Source organism: Passer domesticus, chromosome 8 (assembly GCF_036417665.1).
Source record: "Passer domesticus isolate bPasDom1 chromosome 8, bPasDom1.hap1, whole genome shotgun sequence".
In the NCBI taxonomy this organism is placed as follows: Eukaryota; Metazoa; Chordata; class Aves; order Passeriformes; family Passeridae; genus Passer; species Passer domesticus.
The window spans coordinates 25,437,752-25,457,388 of NC_087481.1; the positions used below are offsets into that span (position 1 = coordinate 25,437,752).

At 47.9% G+C, this 19,637-nt stretch overlaps 2 long non-coding RNA genes across 4 annotated transcripts; one reads left to right on the forward strand and one right to left on the reverse strand.

Annotated features, from left to right (window-relative positions):
* Window positions 1-313: 313 nt before the first annotated feature.
* On the reverse strand, window positions 314-15,427 carry LOC135305837 (uncharacterized). Of its 3 annotated transcripts, none has more exons than XR_010366815.1 (5): window positions 15,040-15,427; window positions 10,400-10,445; window positions 9,247-9,349; window positions 6,196-6,267; window positions 314-1,515 (listed from the first exon to the last, which is right to left on the reverse strand). It is a non-coding gene; the product is annotated as an uncharacterized LOC135305837 (long non-coding RNA). The 3 variants fall into 3 exon arrangements; XR_010366817.1 differs by having other exon boundaries at window positions 9,247-9,353; XR_010366816.1 differs by lacking the exon at window positions 15,040-15,427 and adding an exon at window positions 11,389-11,539.
* LOC135306208 (uncharacterized) lies at window positions 9,281-10,058 on the forward strand. Its single transcript, XR_010367041.1, has 2 exons — window positions 9,281-9,651; window positions 9,904-10,058. It is a non-coding gene; the product is annotated as an uncharacterized LOC135306208 (long non-coding RNA).
* Window positions 15,428-19,637: the final 4,210 nt, after the last annotated feature.

A 19,637-nucleotide genomic window follows, 5' to 3' on the forward strand; every position in this document is an offset into this window, starting at 1 on the left:
TGAGCAAGGTATTTTCCAAGCATTTTACTAACTTAGGTCTTGGAGTCAACATTTCTGCTCCAGAATTCCTAGCAAAGAAGAGGAATCTGGCCTCAAGCTGTGCCAGGGGAGGTTCAGGCTGGACATCAGGGAGAATTTCTTCACAGAAAAAGTTGTTAAAAAATGGAAGGGGCTGCCCAACAAGGTGGTGGAGGTGTTCAACAAACAGCTTGTGGCACTCGGTGCTCTGGTCTGGTTGATCAAAAAAAAGCCAAACAAACCCCCCCCCCCCAAAAAAAAAAATCAACAAAAAAAGCACAACAACTACAAAAAAATCACCAAAACACCCAAAAAGAATAGCAAATCACTCTAAAGAAGCCCAGGAAGCATCTGGACTTGTCTTTGTGGACATCCCAGCTTCAACCCTTCCTTTGTTACAAAAAATGTCAGGACCATCTCCTAAAATGGCACATAGGAAGAACTTCTTGTAGTGTGAACAAATGCTGAATTATCTTGATGGCTGGCAGTATTCAGCACACCATCACACAAATTCATTTTTTAAAAAATCACAAGGACACCTCCAAACAGCTCTTGAGCAGCTATTCTCATGCAAGTGTTTGTGTGCACAAATGTCAGAAAAACACAAATAGCAAGAAACATACCAAAAGTAAAAAAAGAAAATTTAAAAATCATTGCAAGCAGAAGAGCTCTTTCCCACAAGGCAGCCAGGAGGGTTTTATTTTTTAACACTTCTGCCTGTTATTGCAAAGGCAGGAAGAAAAGACAAATTAAAAAGATGAGAAGGTAGCAAAGCACAAGGTCAGCAATAATGTGACTCCGAGGTATTATTGAATTCAGTCAAGGTTAATCACAGGAGCCACGTTTTTACCTCGGTGCCTTCACCAGGTGGCTTCACGTGATGTAAGGATCCAGCCCAAGAAACATTAGATTCTCTCATTTCTGCCTCGCCGAGAAGTCTTTGCAAGACCCTGGGTAATTAAACTAATAAACCACAAGTGAAAGCCTGGGCTGGTGCCACTTTTTGACAAACACGCTGTGTGGTGTTAACAGCCCTTATCCCGGCGTGGGGATGGGAGCAGGGGAGGAGAACAAGACAAACCAGCTGATTTTCAATTAAGAGCTGAAATAAAAATGAAGTGCTTTTAGCACTCGGCCTTCCAAGTGCCAATACTCTTAAATAACACCTTAGCTACCTGGCCATCCTACAGCCCTGGTAAATCAACTTTGTTTGTTTAAAGCAGAGCTCAGCGGCACTTATTTAACAAGCACCGCTTCGAGCATGACTCAACACAGCAGGAAGCCTTTTGGGGCAAAGGAAAATGTCCCTGAGGGATGCTGGGAGGAAGAAATTCTCTTTGGATTAGAAATCACTCCCCACAGCAGCTTCTGGGAAGGCGTGGAGCACTTGGAGATCATCTGTCTCTGCTTAGGGTGAGGTAGGTCCCAGGTTGTCCCAGAAAGGAATGCTGATGTCCCCAGAGGTTCAGCAGCTGGCGAGGTTGGGATTGCAGGCTCCTGGAGGGAGAAGCAAACACCTCAGAAGGAGGCTGAGCTCAGGATACCCTAAAAATCCTCCTCAGCTACCACATCCTCCTGGCTGGCTTTGCTAGAGGACATCTAAAGCCTTTAAAGCATCACACGTGGTTCTGGCCTGGTGGCTGGAGGCTGAATTTGAAAGATGGGTGCTGATGTCCTAGCAAACAACCCAGTGGGTGAGAGTCTTTAGGAGAAATGGGTGCTAATGTCTTCAAAATGGGTTTTGTGCCAGTACCGACCTCAAGCCCCACGGGTTTGTTACAGAACCCAGTCTGACCCCTGAATTTTAGGGTCATAGGAGAAATGGGCCTGCACAAGCCAATTGCAGAGCACAGACAGCCAGAACTTTTAATTTTGGGGGGAAATAACATGTTCAAGGGAGTGAACATGTGATGGGCAGTTCAGAAAGGCTGCACCTTCCTTCTACCTCAGCCAAAGGGGAAAGGAAGAGAGCAGCCAGGAGTTTAGGGTAAGAGGCTGAGTCCTGTGAAACTGAGAGAGACCTCACAGGGATGTGCCCCAGGGGACTCTCTCCCCTTATTCAAATTAAGTTGCAGGACTCCTCTGTCTCCTTTGTGCACTGGCCCTTCTCAGCATGGCTCTTCTGTACAAACTGCTGCTTTGGTGGGCCAGCAGCACCCAAGTTGTCAGTGGGATCCATTGATGGTGGATGGCTCAACAGCCCCATCTCTATCTCTGTTTCAGCCCCTGCAACATTTCACAGCCTGTTTATGACCTGTACCCTGTAATTCAGTCATCTCCCACCACCTGTGCACACATTGTGCAGATTCCAGCTTTTTCTCCAGGAGTATCCAGGCATCCCTTGCAAGCTCCCACCTGCACTGGCCTCTCCTTCCTCACCAGTTCCACCTGGGTGGATGTACCCCACGCACTGGTGCCTCACTATCCTGGTTGTTTAGGGCTGAGAGAAGCTCCTGGACCTTCTTCACCACATTTTAAATGCTTTGAGCCTCATGTTTCATTAGTGGTGACTCCTCCCCGTCATTATCTTCTGCTCCAGTCTCTGTATCCAGATCCCTTTGATACATTTACAATAAGATCCACTTACCCCAATCCCTGACCCCACATCTTTTGATGCAACACACAACTAATTCTTTGTGAGAGCCTCTTTCCTTCTGCCAAAGAGCTCTCCAGGAGCAGCTTTGTGTCACAGCCAAACCCATTCAAAGGCCCCTTCACACACTTATCCTGAGGCTCTCTTTCAATCAGTTCTCCTCGTGGAAGTGCTCTTGTCCACACATGCTCCAGGCTCTCATGTGCTCCATACAAAGCCTCTCAGAGCCTCCAGGGTGGGGTTTATGGACCAATATGCATTAACCTTTCCTCTAAAAAACCTGAATATGGAGAACCAAGGTTATCCTAAAGGCCTCATAACCAGTGGAGAGCAGGAGGAACAGCTGCAGCCTTGCAGGGTGTTGAACTGCCTTCTTGGGATGCTTGGATGAGGGAAATAATCACAAAAGTATTTTAAAAGAGTGCTCCTTCATCTCTCTCAAAATTACCAATAATCAGGAGCTAATTTTCTCTGTCCTGTTAGAGCCTGTTAGATTTCTTGAGAAATTAATACCTGTCCTTAAGGTTAGGATGATTCAAGCACCAATGATTTTTCAATGGCTCAGCTTCAGCCTTGTAGAACAGCAAAATCATCATCATGTATCATTAGGTAAAGCAGAAGTTTCATTATTTAAAGAAAAAAACCGCATGTATTAATATTCTCTGTGATAAATGCAGAAGCACATCTGATAGAATCATAAAATATCCAGAGCTGGAAGAGGCCCACAAGGATTATCAAGTCCAGCTCCTGGCCCTGCACAGACACCCCACCAATCCTACCCTGTGCCTCAGAGCATTGTCCAAATTCTCCTTGAACTCTGGCAGGTTTGGGGCCATGACCATTCCCTGGGCAGCCTGTTCAGTCTCTGACTGTCATCTTGATTTTGTAAGTTTTTCTAAGCCTTCTGATGTTTACATTCTTGTAACAAACTTTCTCACACACTTTATGTAAATAACATATTGTTTTGCGTTCTTTTATGGAGGAGGAGAAATTTGATGGACTGTTGGTTTGTCCAGTGCCATTGGAGAGGTGGCACTGCCACCCTCCAATCCACTGTCACTTTTGGAAATCTATAAATGTTGGAGTCAGAAATTAAAAAGTGGGTTTTTTACCTTAGGAGAGCCGCATGTCACGTGCACATTGTGTTATTTTGTGTCCTATAGCAACATCTGACCACCTCAATTCATGCTTCTGGATACAAACATTTTGCAGAACAGCCTGGACTCTTCTGTACTACCAACATAATGCAAAAAATTGATCAAACTGGAGCTGTAACAAAGGAGCAGCACCACAGAAATACACATGGTTTACTTCTCACCTGCCCTCATGCAGCTAAATTTAAATCCTTGCAAGTGTCTCACACCCAAGGTGTGGAGGAAACAGCAACATCCAGATCCTAGGTTTAAAACATTTACTGCTCTCTTAGGTTGGAAGATGTGGCTGGGGTGTGTGTTCTGTCACCATCTGTCAGAGCTGGGGCAGTTCTCTTCTGTTTATGGGGCAGTTTTCTTTATCTCTCCCACAGCCAATCCTCCCTCCAGGAGATACCTGCTGCCAATGGGCCATTAATTGTTAATTATCTGCTGTTCATAGCCAGTGAGAGTCCCTGAATGGCTGATAAATTCCAGCATCCCATGGGGAGATGCTCCGCCCAGGGCAGGAGCCAAGCATTCCTACCTGGATACAATCTGAGCCTGGAACAGCACAGCAGCCTTTGCCCCCTGCATTCCCAGAGGAGCAGCTTTCTCCTGCCCTGCATTCCCAGAGGAGCAGCTTTCTCCTGCCCTGCATTCCCAGAGGAAGAGCAGGCCCATCTCCAGCAGCCCTGGAGCTCCAGAGGAAAACTCCCCCCTTGTGCAGGATCCCTGCTCCAGCAGAAGCACAGCTGGCACTGCAGGAGGGCTGAGCCCCCATGGGATGGGACTGTGCCACCACCCTGACCCACAGGGCTCAGCTCCTGCTCTCACTCTGGCTGTGGTGTTTTGTATTACTGCACGTCTTATTTTATTTTTATTTTCTTCCCTAATAATGAACTGTTATTCCTGCTCCCATATCTTTGCCCGAGAGCCCCTTAATTTCAGAATTATAATAATTCAGAGGGAGGGGGTTTACATTTTCCATTCCAGGGGAGGCTCCTGCCTTCCTTAGCAGACACCTGTATTTCCAAACTGTCCAGTGAGATGTGGCCCTTTCCTTAGGGATGTCCCCACGCTTTGGGGAGTGGAAAAAAGGTCTGAAGGCTTTAAGTGCATAGGAGCACTCTACTCTTCCACACACACCAGCCCAAAGGTCAGGACGATGCCAAACCATCCACCCCACTCTGTTCCACTGGTGATCTCCACACTGCCAAAGCTGAGGCTGTGCAAACCTCCAGCTGTGAGCCCTGGCAGCCCCAGGACACAAGCACAGAGCCCTGGGAGGGGGTGCCTCCCACACTGCCCCAGCCCGGGGCTGACTGCTGAGCAAAGGGGGTGGCTCTGCCCCTCCGTTTCAGAAGCAAGAAGTCAAAAAAGGGACAAGGCTGCCATTATTATTTGAGGTTTCAGAACTGGGAGTGATGGGGGAGGCTGGAAAATGTCACAGGCTTCTTGGGGACGTGACACAGGCTGGCTTGTGGGCAAATTAACACGACCGGGAGAACTGGCTCAGGCTCATCAGGGTAATGAAATGTGATATCCACTGGAGAAAGCAGGGGCAGGCACAGCTCCACTCTGCCCTTTAGACAAAAGACTCCCTGGTGAAATGCAAAACAACTCTTGGACAGAGTGTATTCAAACACGATCCAAGGATAGCAAACCCATAACCTCCCCTAAGCAGATCCCTTCTGTTTGTTTCCCTGCTGCACCAGGATGTGCCTAAGAGTGTTGAGGGAGCAAGCACTCAGCAAACCTGCCATTTTCCCTTTCTACTCCCTAACAGTCCTGCTGTTTAGGGTCCAGACCAAAAGGTGTCACCCCAAAAACCCTTGCTGACTGCACACATACAGCCACAGGTTCTTTAAGACTGACTTACACCATGCAGGGAGGCAAATCCACCTGGCAAACAACTCTGCCCATCCAGACGCTTCTTTTCTCCTCCAGATCAACCCAAACCTCATTTCCTGTGAGAACAGACAAATTTCAGCTCCTTTACGCTTTCCTGTTCAGGACCACTGGTTGTTAGGATGGTCTGTGTCAGCTCAAGATCAGCAAGGAAATATTCCTTGCTAACAACTGGGACTGCCATTCCCACCTCTTCAGAAATGCTTTTTGGTGCTGTCCCTGCCTCTGATCCCACGGCACATCCTTCTAACAGCTCCCAGCCCTCGTGACTCTCTCCAGGCTTGCAGCTGAAGACTTCTCTTTTGAGCTGTTGCAGTTTTTTCTGTAAATCAGCCTTCTCTCAAGGCCCTTTGCCTTGCCCTTACCTCCCCATCTTCTGTCATTACAACCAGATTAATTTTCATAGAAGCAGGATTCCTGGAAAAGTCTTTCAGAGGAACTTCAAGGAGATCCTAGGATAGGTTCTCCAAAACAACTCCATTCTTGCCCTAACATGGCTTGAGCATTACACACACACACAGAGAAAAGGAAAATTCCCATTACCCTATGGATAACACCACCTGAGAGCTCCTCTGCCAGTCTGCTGCAGCTCTGAGTAAAAGGGAGTCACCAGCCCTAGGGAGAGGAAAAAAATACAGAGATCACAGCTTTAACTTCATTTTTCACACTTCCCTTCGCAGAGGAAATGCTGCAATACGATGTTGGGTGAAGGATAACACATCCCACACTCCCCATCTCAGCTTGAAATGTGTAGCCCTCTGTTCCAAAATCCCAAATTGCTGCTCCCGGGCAGGTGATTTGTTTGTTAAATCATTTCTTTTGTGCTGCCTGGACTTGAATTAATTTTAGTGAATCCATATCCAAAGATGCCAACCCTTGTCCCTGAAAGCCTGAACTGCTGTGACATTCTGCTTGCCTCAAAACCATGTCCTGGGCCTTGATACCAGCAACACATAGATATTTGTTTCTCCACACAGCTTGTTTTGGGTTTTTTTATTAAAAAAAAATAAATTTTAGGGCTTTAAATAAGCTGTTGCAAAAACGTTGACTTTGCAAACAAAGTTTCCACACAGAGCAATTTGTCTGCTGCGTGGCATCTTAATTTGGATGTGTGTTTTGAGAAGGCTCTGTGGGCAGCAGCCAGGCTTTGGGAAGTTACATAAATCAGTGCATTCACGTCTGCGTGTGCTTACAAGGAACGAACGCCTCCCTCCCTCCCTTCCAGTTAGCATTTGTGTGTGTCACAGGCACTGCTCCCTCTCCCCACCTTCCCCAGGATAGAGCACAGCAATTGTCACATCGGATTACCCTGACAAGCCATCCAGTGTGGTGCCCTCTCTGCAGCCGTACCCCACACCAGCTGCTGGGGATTTAACTCTCCTGCTAATTGACAATGATGGAACAGCACCACCACGAGGGACATATTTCCTCTGCGTTAGGGCCCCCTCCTTTCCTTCTGTGTTCTGTCACTTGGATTTTCGTGCTGCCTCACACACCTGGGAATGTTGTAATTGGGAATATCTGCTGTGGTTTTTTGGGAGGGACACGGCAGTATTGGCCATGAAGATGTTCTGAGGGCTGCCACAAAGACACGCTGGGAGACCTGGGGCTGTTCAGCCTGGAGAAGCCTCCAGGGAGACCTGAGAGCCCTTTCCTGCGCCTAAATGGGGTTGTATAAAAAGAGGGAGAGTGACTTTCTACATGGGCTGATAGTGACAGGACGAGGGGCAATGGTTTTAAACTGACAGAGGGAGGTTTAGATGGGATATTAGAAAGAAATTGTTCCCCATGAGGGTGGGCAGGCCCTGGCACAGGGTGCCCAGAGCAGCTGTGGCTGCCCCTGGATCCCTGGCAGTGCCCAAGGCCAGGCTGGATGGGATTGGAACAGCCTGGGACAGTGGAAGGTGTCCCTGCCACGGCAGGGGGTGGAACTGGATGAGCTTTAAGGTCCCTTCTGACCCAAACCATGCCATGATTCTATAAAAGGGAAGATCTGAAAGAGGGTTCAGATTCTCCCAATTGCTGGTTCCTTTCCCTCAGCTGCACAATGCATCTACCTTGTTTCCTGATGGCAAAAAAAAAAAAAAAAAACCAAAAAAAACAAAACACAGAAATTAAAATCCCATAACAATCTAATCCTGGAATAGTGGAAGGTGTTCCTGGCCACGGCAGGAGGGTGGAACAAGATGGTCTTTAACATCCCTTTCAACCCAAACCGTTCTGTGATTCTAGGAAGGAGTTTTGCAGTTTGGCATGTTAACTGAGTGAACAGCTATTGATTCCTGCAGGGCCCCTCACCTAAACCTCCCAAAAAGGGCTGCCTACACAGGGGCACAGGGTGACTTGCCAGTGTCATTCAGTAACTTGAACACCTCAGTTACTGTTCTGTCTCTTCTGCAAATGAAATTCGTCTGGCTCTGCAGCCCCAAGACACATCACTGATGGGAATTCTTCATCCCACTGACAAAACCTTTCCTTGATGTCATGGTGCTTACTCATTGCTTGGAAGCCTGCACGTGCTTTGCCCTCCTCATCAATTTTTATCAGTGGCTTGGTGCCATTTTCCCTCCCTTGATCATTCAAAAAAAAGCCATTCCTTCCAAGCTGGGCAGTGCTGTCCCCCTTTGTCCAGCAAATTATTTCTAATTTTTTGACCACACAAAACTTCTCCATCCAGATCCCCAGAACTATATATACTTGGTGTGCCCTGTTCCTTGCAAATAAGGCAAATGTCTTGCTGTGCTGGATCAAGCATTTCACAGCAGAGGAGAAGCAGAAGAGTCCTTGCAAGTGAAGCAACCTGAGGAAGGACAATTTTTACAATGGGATGCTTGCTGTAGCAGGGGAGCCTCCCCTTGCCTCTGATCACTGTCAGAGCCTGTCCTCCCAAACCTTCTGTCTGTGCTGGATCATCCTCCCTGCCTGCTGGAGGGCTCCAGGCAAGGCACCAGCTCCCACAGACACATCCAAGAGCTCCTCTCACCCCAGGGCAAGGAAAGAAGGAGCCAGGCCAGGCTCAGCCCAGCTGGAATTCACACAGCCCCGTGACCCAGGTGAACAAAACCCACTAATAATTGGATGTTGCAGGGATCCCATGGCAAGGAGGGGATGGGGATGGGGCTGGGCTGCCTGGCAGAGTTCAGCTTTCTCCCTCAGCCAGGAAACTTGCAGCGTAATTAAAATGAAATGTTGGTGTCTGTGTTGCACGTTGAAATATTGATGGAGGGAGGCATAAAGCATTTTATGAACGGAGGCTTCCATTTTGTGATTTACTGCCCCCAAACATCACTTTCACAGAACCTACTTGGGAGAAAAAGGGGAGAGATGAAAGAGCAATAGGGATTTTATCACTGCAGAAAATGGGAAGGGAATTGGACAAAGTTAAATACGATGTATTGAGGTAGTCTTTGGCTCTGAACTTCACATACAGCAGGAGCTCCCTCACACCTGGAAAAGGTCCTCTGAAGTCTGTGGACATTTCTTCCCCCTTTCCTCGTGCCATAGCAATGCTGGAAAGGGGCTACACTGCTTTTAGCTGCAGTTAAAAAGAGGTCAAGGCCCTGTTTGTAATGAGATTTTCAGTGAAGTACTCACAGCTGTGTGGGAAGGCACAGGAAGGACTCCCCATCACCTTGACCTGCCACTCTGTTGCTGTTTTCAGCCCACCAAGCACATCCAAAGGGACTGTGGACCCATCCTTGCTTCAAAAAATGGGAAAAGGAAATATTTAGAGAGTATTTAATTAATGACCTAATTACAGCACAGGCTAAGACAGAGGCCTTTGCTGTAGCAGCAGCAGCAGCTAACCCTGCCTGACGTATATTTGCCACAGAAATGAGTGGTAAATTTGCTTCCAGTATGAGAGAAATCCCAAATCTGAGTCCAAGACGCAAATTGAGTCTGTAGGTTGTGGCACTCAACCTACCCAGTGCCAGGTCCAGCTGAGGTCGTGGACAGACCCTGGTGGAGCAGTTCCACACACCCAGGGTGGGAGATAAGGTGCCCAAATCTTCACTTCAGGGGTCTGTGCTGGTTTGGGCTCAGCCCAGCTTCCCCAGCTGCAATATTCTCTTCTCATTAATTCTAATTCCCCTTTCTTCCAAAAATGAAGTTCATTAGACTTCAGCTTTACATTTTCTACCTATGCTACTTTCAAGTTCCATTTCCTCTGCTAAGCCTAAGAACTTGGCTTTTTGAGCTGGCTTTACACCATGAAATTTTGACCATATCTTTGAATTCAAATGTTTACAGGTACAGTTCTGAACCCCTGCCACAAAGCAGCTGTTGTCACACAAGCTGAGGCAGAAGAGGAAAAAAACAGAAGCAGAACCAACAAGGCTGAATATTCAAAGCTGACTGGGTGGAAGAGCCTTTACTAACTACTCATCTTGTGAAAATACATTTAATTTTTAGGCTTCAGCCTGTTTTAACATAGAGATGGGATTCATCCAACAGGGCAACTTCCTTGCAAGATGAATTTTTATATTCCATGCTCCCTTTAGAAGTAATTCACTCAGAGCCATGCAACAAAACACTTTATGAAGCCCCTCGATTTACTGGCTCCTCAGCAGAAAATATCAGTGAGAGGTCTGTGGAAAATTAAATATATGCACATATTGAGAAAAACAGTAAGTGATAGATACCACTCAATGAAGTTTTATGTGACCAATTGCTGTTGGTGGATACGTGATTTAAAGGTTGCATTAAATATCTGAAGCTTTAACTAATCACTGTATAAATAACTTACAGTGGTGGCTCCAGGAAAATGACTGATTTTCATCTTCTCAGCAGACCTGCATCAACAGAGGTGGATTCAAATTAAGATCTACAGGAGGACGGAAAAAAAAAATAATTCCAGGAATGCCGCTGGAAGACCAGAAAGCAAGTCTGAGTACAGCAGCCTGCAAGGAGCAAAAATATCATTTTTTGTTCATCTCCAACAGCCACAGTGCCACAGGGAGCAAAAAAAAGGTCTGAGAGACACAGGGAAATTATCCACTGCACAATCTCTCCCTGGGTCATGCATGGGATTGAGACCAGGAGACAAATCCACCACTCCCAGGACATCCATGGGGATTGGAGGATCACACTGGATAACCCAAGAGAAGGGAACAAACTCAACGTCTCAGCAGGCCTCACCGTGTCCTTTTAGCTCTTCCATTTGAATACGTTTAATCTGACAAAAAGAGGAATTGCTTCAGGGCAGATTCACCTGGCAGGAAGGAAATGACACAACTTCCCAACGCGTTTGCTGTGTTGTGGGAACATTCAGGAAATAATCTCACAGATGAGCAAGGACAGCAATTCCCTCTTGTTTTGGGGAGCAAAGGTGAGCCATGGTTTCCCAGGAGAACACCAGGTGTTTGCCCGGGTCAGGAAACACTCACAAAAAGTGTAACTCCTCCTCTCTGCTTTTGGGGTTGTGCAGACAGCTTTGGACAATTTAGGGGCACCTGTGTGCAGATGTGGCTCCACCACTGGCCAAGCTAATTGTCAGGGGGAGGAGGGCAATTGGGACGTGCATAAATATTCATCTTCACCTTCCCTCCTTCGTGGCCCAAGAGACGTTCTTGGATTCCTTACAAATAATCATACATTATTTAGCACCTTTAAAGAGCATCCTGTCTCCTTTTCCCCAAGGATGGCCACTTGGGATGAGGAGAGGAGCTGAAGCTCCTGCCCACCTTCTCCTTTAACCACCACACAAGGGGCAGGGAGGGGAAGAAAGAGAAATACCATCAAGGTCAGTTTTCACTGGGATGAGGAAGAAAAGTGCCCTTTCACTGTCCCTTTTGGCTCCTGCTCCTGATGCTGAAATCCAAGAGCTAATGAAGATAGATGGGTTCATCCACACTGTTGGGGTCTGGATACTAATGAATATTATTTAATGGTCAAGGGCTGTCACGGGGCACATTGATTAATTAGCAGAGGTAGGAGGAGAGTGACTCCAGCAGCACATCAGCTGCTAATAATAGAACCCAAATCAGTCGGGAAGCAGAGCCAAAAGGATGAGGCAACTGTAGGCTCACAGCTCACCTTCACCACCAGGAACAAAGGCAAAAACTCTTCCAGGTGGATTCTGTGCACCTCCCACCTCCTGCTAGGAGGAGAGGTGTTGTTACAGGGCCAGGGGGCCTCAGGGAGGAGCAGTGACCATGGATCCATGGAGCCCCAATCCATGATTGTGGATCTGGGTCAGTGCTGGGAGAGGTCAGCAAAGGGATGCTCCTTTCCCCAAGGATCTGCTGCTCCTCTTCTGCAAGGGGATCTACTCCCCTTGCAGACCTGGCAAGAGACCTCAGCACAGCCCCTCTTTGAGGACACAAAGTTTTACTCAGAATTGAGTCTTAAACACTCTGAGGTCTCAATTTCTCCTTGCTTCAGCTCCCTACCTCCACAAAGAAACCTCCCCCACATCAATTTCAAGCATAATCTACTCCAAACATAAAATCTTTTTCCCTGTGTGGCTACACAGCCTAGGAAAAAAAAAACAAACAACAACCCCACACAACAAGCAGCCTGTTATAGAAGTTTTCTACACTACTGGAAAACAAACCAGAAAACAAATTTACAAAAGTGACCCCTGGGAGAGGAGAGCTGCACTTAAGATAAGCTTCCCAGGTGTCTGGAGGAGTGCAGGGAATGATGAGGAAACAGCTCTATCACATGTACACACATTTGTTAGAGCACACACTGACACAGCTGGGAGACACTGACAGCTCTGCAGAGTAAGACTAATTTCTAAGCTCTGAAAATCATCTTGGTGGAAGGCTTAGGAGTGAAAATTATCCAGCCAATCTGACAGAGTGGTCATAATTTTGGCACCTAACATCTCAGTCATGCCTGAGCCACAAATTATCTTTCTGCCTCAGCAGAAAGCAGAGGTCTTCGTGGTTTTTGTTGACATGGCAGACTTGATTGCTTGCTACAGAGGCTTGGAAAGTAAGACAGGTGGGTTTTGCACCATGCTTACTGCCAGCAAAGACAGATCCTGGCCTGTTCCCCACTTTGCTGCTTTCCCACAAGCTCTAAAATATCCTTTCTGAAGCTCTGTAAGGAAAAACCACAATTCCATGCACTAAAGCACAGCAAAATCTCCCAGCACTGTAAGTGGAAGCAAGTGAAATAAAAGTCAATCTAATATCTTTTAGATAAACCTGGAGTATATCTCAGGTTGTCCCTCAAATTTTATCAGAAGATGGTGCTAAAAAGACAGAAAAAAACCTTCTCCCCAACTCCTCCCTCCTTCTGGCAATGAACACCTAAAACATGCCCCAGAACCACAGCACCTACAGTCAGATTTTTCTGGTTTGTAGCAGGTCTTTTACAGCATTAATTAATAAAAGCTGTGCACCACTAATCAAAAGGGGAGCGTGCTGCTGCAGTCCACACCCGAGCTCCAGACACAACAGTTCTGATCCCAAATTTTGCTGAGATGGGTGAGACAAGCAGGTGTCTCACTGCTTCCCCCTCACAGCAGCCCCCCCTGTGCACAGGAGAGCTCCAGGGGCACCAGGAGGGTGCCCAAAACTGCCTCTGCTTTTCAATATCACACTTCTCCAGGATTTGCCCACAAAAGCCAGGCTGAATTTCCAAGGAGCTGCTGGGGTGAGACCCTCTGCAGCCCCTCAGCTGATTTAAGGCACCTGCCAGTCACACAAACCCTCAGCTACCTGCTTAAGAAGGCAGAGCAGCTGCAGTCGCCAGGCTGGAGTGGGTCAGCCTCACCTGCTCCACTGGGCAGCAGGAGAGACAGCTGAGTTATTGCAGAGCTCCCCGTGGCCTCAGGCCCAGGTCTCCACCACCACAGAACCTGTGTTTATCTCCATGCTGGGCATTTGTTGCAAACTGCTGATCAATACCTGGAGAGAAACCCTCCCTTCGCTGAGTGATGCTGCTGCCCAGAGTTGCTTTTTGGTCCTGCTGGCTGTAGTCCTTGCTGCCATGGTGGTCAATAGCACGTCTCCCATTTGCCCTGGAGCTGTTCATCCTTTTTGCTATCACAGTGGGAACAGGAGTCTGGGGAGAAAAGTTCCTGGTTTGTTCTCCCTCTTCTCCTGCCCTTGGCCACTGGGTCTGTTCCTTCTTTGCTTTGCAGGCAGTTTGTCCAAAGGCACTGATGATGCACTAGAGGTGGATTCCCTGATATGGCCTCACAGTGGAAACCCTCCCATGCCATGAACAAACACTGTGGGACACACTCCCACTCCTCTCCAGGGACAAACACCTTCTGAGGGGCTCAGGGCTGAGAGAAATCCTACAAGACACAGAACCCCAGCATGGTTTGGGTTGGAAAGGACTTTAAAGCCCATCCATTTCCACCCCCTGCCATGGCAGGGACATTTTCCACTGTCCCAGGCTGCTCCAAGCCCTGTCCAGCCTGGCCTTGGGCACTGCCAGGGATCCAGGGGCAGACACAGCTGCTCTGGGCACCCTGTGCCAGGGCCTGCCCACCCTGCCAGGGAACAATTCCTTCCTAATATCCCACCTAAATCTTCCTAACATCTGAATCCTCACCCTCCCAGAAAGCAGCAGTTCTCTTTCCCAGCACTGTGCCCAACACCTTCACTGCCCAGGCTGCCTCGAGCAGGCAGCAGCAGCTTCCTGTGAAGGCTCTCTTGCCACAGGACACGAGCTCTGAGATGCTAACCCAGGACAGCTGGTGCCACACACCCCCAGGTGCTCCCAGCACCAGGGAATTCCTGCTCTGGGTCAGAAACAATCACCTCCCTTTCTCCTTCCCCCCCTCCAGCTCCAACACCTTGGCTTTGCCAGGTCATGAACACTGAGGAGTCATTTCCAAGGCACTGCTCAGACAACCTTCAGCAGCCCTTCAGAGGGATGTCAGCAGAAGTCCAAGAGCTGGAACAAACCACCACGAGTGACAGGTGCCTGCTTTTGATCCCAAAACCCTCCCAAGCAAGGCACAGCTGTCACAGGGGCAGCAGAGCTGGCTGGACTCACACACAGCTCCTTTTTGCACAAAGTGCCCGGCCCCGGCTGTGAATCAATGACACTTTGTGGTATTTCATCTCTCCTCCTCACCATGCCTGCCTCAGGAATTCTTTATCCCTGGATTTTGAAGCAAGCTGCTCTGTTACCTAATTTGCTGCCCCCAGCGGGTGAGGCACCGTGGCTTTTTGGGTTCTCAGGATTGCCACATACACAATTCTCCCATTAATTTTGATCCTGCTTTGAACAAAGAGTGCAGACAGCATGGTCCAGTGGTCCTTCCCACTAATAGCAAGAACACGGATTCAGCTTGTGAGAAGCAGCACAAAGCTCATTAGGCTGGGGAGGAAGAGAGGTGGTAATGTAAATAAGAGAGTAACCTCATCAAAAGAGTATGTTTAATGCTAACAAGAAAAAAAAAAATCAGTGCTGCACCTGACGTGAATACCATGAGCTTCCAGCAGCAGGTTCTGCGTTAGGAAAAATGCAAAATTTGACAGTGTGCCTCCAGCAGCTCCACGTACACCACACTCCACGCCTGGATACTCCCAGCAGTGTGCTTCCAGACTTCCCCTGCTCACCTTCCGCCCTCCTGGCAGGGCACAGATGAAGCTGAGCACCCCAGCACACTCCCACAGACAATCTGTGAGAGACAGGCACACCCCCAGCCACCAGGCCACCATTTATCACCAAAAAAATCCCACTCTGTCTGCTCTCTCAGCCCTGATCGGAGGAAAAAAAATGCTACTATGAAAAGCACCAAAAGGCAGATTTAGGAATTAAAATCCACAACTCCACCATATAGCAAGGCTCCTGGAGTTGGCCCCTGTCCCCTCCAGCACCTCATCATGTGCCATGGCCCATAAACTGCTTCTGTGTCTCCAAGGAAATGCTGCCTTAGAATATCTTGTCTCCTGTGTGTCACACTCACTCTTTCCTTCCAAACCATCCCCAGGTGTTAAATACCTCACCAGTCTCTGAGCAGCTCTTCTCACCTGGCTTTGCAGCCTGACCTTTCTGGTTCTGATCAGAGGGCTTGTTTGCCCAAAAGCTTCCCTACCTTCTCTAATCCTCCCCCACAAAACACTTGCACAGACAGACCTCACCTTTACACCCACACCCAGGGCCCCTCTCCTGTCCCCTGACTGCTTTTGTCCTGCAATTGCAATATAAATAATAAAATATATACTATACTAAAATATATAATATATATTAATAAAACCCTAGGACTTCCAGGACTGGAAATGGCAGCGAAATGATCAGGGGAGAAGCTTTTAGCAGATAGGGACCTACAAGCTGAACGAGGTCTCTTCATCAGGAACTGGAGTGACAGGACCAAGGGGAATGGTTTTAAAGGAAGAGGAAAGATTTAGAGGGGATGTTGGGAAGAAAATCTTCTGTGTGAGGGTGGAGAGGGACTAGAACAGGGTGCCCAAAGAAGCTGTGGCTGATCCATCCCTGGCAGTGCCCAAGGCCAGGTTGGACAGGGTTTGGAGCAGCCTGGGACAGTGGGAGGTGTCCCTGCCATGGCAGGGGTGGCACTGGGTGGGCTTTAAGGTCCCTTCCCACCCAAAGCATTCCATGATCTCCAGCAATGTGGCTGGAGAGACACCCTCAATGCAAGCATGTCCCAGCAGCAGCCCCGATGTTCCGATGGCTTTGGGACACACCAAAGGCTCTGGAAATGCTTCTCGTGGGAAACAACTTGATCCCAAAGGTGCAGCTGAAGAGCTGCTCCACGGAGCACTCCAGGCTTCCACAGGGCTGCCAGGGCCAGGAACTGTGAAATATCCCTCTGCCTGCCCTGGGTGGCTCGAGACCCTGGCAGGGGGCTCAGAGACCTTGGCAGGGAGTCAAAAACACCTGTGCCTTTGATTTTAGTCCATGGAGACAATTACCAGCTTTGTGTGAGGCTTTACAAGCCACGAGAGTTTGAGTAGAATGATAGTTAATTTGTCACAGGGTGAAAAAGTAGAATTTTGGGGTTTTAGAATGGGGGTTCAAGAGGAAAGATGGAGGAATCTGGACGTGTCCTGTCCTTCTTCTCCTTCTTCTTGTCCTCCATCTTCTTCTGGGATGCTGACACTTTTGGATTGGTTTAGAGTAGAGACAGACTAACATAGGTGATAGGTATTGGAAAATTATTGTAAATAAAGTACACGTAGGTCTTAGTATAAAATTTAACACCACCCCAAGGGCGGCCAGTGTGCCGTGAACCAACCTGCCAGACAGAGCTCAGCAGGTCAGAGAAAGAATGTAATAGATAACAAAAAATAAACAACCTTGAAAAGCAGAACCAACACAGCTTCTTCGGTCGTGGGGCTGGAAAAAAAAAAATTAAAAAAAATAAATAAAAATAAATAAAAATAAATAAAAATAAAAATACTTTCTAACACTTCGGGGTCATCTCAACCTCAGAAACCCGAGAAGGAACCACTCGTGGTTTTGGGGCCAGGAGGGATTCTGAGAGCCCTCGCTCACCGTGTGCTGTTTCAGGAGCATCCCCGGTTTTCCAGCATTTTCCTGACCCCTAGTGACAGGACCGGGCTGTGCAGCAGCCGCTGGACATGCAGCGCCGAGCCCTCCCTGAGTAAACAGGGAACAGAACTCCTTCACATGGGAAAACGTTTCCAGATCTGTCAAGACACTCACTCCCCCTCCGCCACCCCTGCGAATTTGGCAGAAAATCCAACCTGAAACAAAGAAATTTGGGCAGAAAGTGAGGAAACAAACTGAATGAATGCAAGGAGCCTCCCTTGAGCCGGGCTGCAGCTGTGCCCAGGGAAGCTCAGGGTTACAGGACTAATCCATCAGCAAACCAGCCCAAACAAGGCAGTTTGGATGGATCGCCTTCCCCTGGGGTAAATGAGTCCTGTTTTAGGACCTGGGTGACCCTGGCAAGGCCACAAGCTCTGTGATCTCACCGCTGTCTGCTACAGACCAAAGGGCACACTGCTGGGAATCCAGCAGAAACACCTGTGACACGGGTACATCAGCTGCCAGAGCCCTTCTGTTTGGTTCCAGGGCAAACACAGAATGCAAACAGGATTATTCTGTCCCAATCCTGAGTTTCCTAATCTAAACCATGCCAGAATTGGCTTGGAATGGGAGGTGTCTTCCAGCACCAATCTGACACAGGAGAAGGGATCGACAGCAAAGTGTTCTTGGATACCTTGGACTCAGGTTTGCATCATCATCCTCCTCTGGGAAACCTCAGAAGGAGTCATGAATCTGGTGAATCATATTCCTTTGTCACTTGTCTCCGTGAATTCAGTCTCAGGAAAATCAAAACAAAAGTGTTCAGTGCTGAATTATTGTTGTTCTGATGTAAAAGGAGGATCACATTCATTGTTACATGTGAGCTACATGCATTTAAGAGCTTCCCAAATGCCAGATAATTCATGAGACATCCCAGTAAACTGGGCACGAGTATCCCACCCAGCACAGGGAATGGGAGCTGAGGATGGTTAAGCAATTTATCCAAAGCCACTTGTAAACTGCAGCAAAACTCAGATTTCTCACAGAATTCACAAAATTACTGGGCTGGGTTGGAAGAGACCTCCAAGATCATCGAGTCCAGCCCAACCCCAACACCTCAACTAAACCCTGGCACCCAGTGCCACATCCAGTCTGTTTTAAACACATCCAGGGATGGTGGCTGCACCACCTCCCCAGGCAGACCATTCCAGTTCTTTATCAGCCTTTCCATAAAAAACGTTTTCGTAATATCCAACCAGGACCTCCCTTCAATGAAACACTGCTCACTCCTATATGCTCTGATATTCCTGAAAGCAGTCACCTCCCATTTTGGGATTTGTGTGTTTGACATACTAGAGGTGGTTATGCCATTTTATTGCTACTTTTTCCATCTTGTTTTCCATGCAGAATACTCTGCCTCAGACAAAAGACCTTAGCCTGACACACAGTGTGAGCAGAACAAAGCCCCAGTTTCTGCCAGCCTCCAATTTATTTTGTTCATTGCTCTGAGAGCCTCACTGATTTTGATAAAACACTGCTACAAGAGGAAATCTCGCACACAATTAATTAATGATTCATTTCTGTTTATTGGGCCCTTTTGTCAACTTAAACTTGTCACACCTGCCATAAATCCCCTTCAGTGGTAAACAAACCCTTTAATTAAATCTATTTTGCCATGAGAGCAATGTTTCAGATTGCAGATGATGAAAGAGTTTGGTTTAAAACAACCTTTGGGTCTCAGCTTCTCTGGGTAACCTGTGCCAGGGCCTCCCCATGCTCACAGGGAAGAATTTCTTCCCAATATCCCATCCACCCCTGCAAAAGCAAATTTTGAGATGGGAGACAGAGCACTGCTGCCAAGCAAAGCAGCTTTCAGGGTCAGATATGTTTTGTTAAAAAGTTATTGACAAAATAAGAATTCCAGTAGTGAGTGACATGAGACCTCCCTCCAAATATGCAGAGTCCTGTACACATGTGGGTTTAGCTGCCACCAAAAGCAGCACAGCTGTAAAACAGACAAAAATGAGAGGGGAAAAGAGCACAAATCTGTTCCCAGTAAACAGGTTCACCCCTTGCACAGGGTGCAAACTGCTCTGAGCAAACACCTTGCCCAACACCCCTCAATTAATCATTAAAAACAAACCTAAAGGATCCCACTTCAGAAAGAGAAATTAAAACTGTGCAGAAGGGGAACTTAGAGGTTCAGGAGTTGGAGTCAGCCAAAGGATTCTCCTGGACACCATTCCACACTGTAGAGTGAGGAAAACCTCAACTGCCCTGTTGTTGCTTTTTAGGACCCTCTGCAAGAGACCCCTCCCATGAAAATCGCATTTAAAGCTGGATTTACCACCCAGGAGGGAAAATGGGAGTACAAAGGAGCTGAGCAGCCAGAAAACAGGGAAGGAATCCTGTTTCTCCTGGTGTTCCCCACCCCTAGGGAGCTGGGGTGGCCATCAGTCACTCTGCACTGGCAGCACACATGCTGCCAAGGGAAATAGGATCAGTTCCCAGGCAGGCTGGAGGAAAATCCAGTGAAGGAAAGCCAGGCAACACGA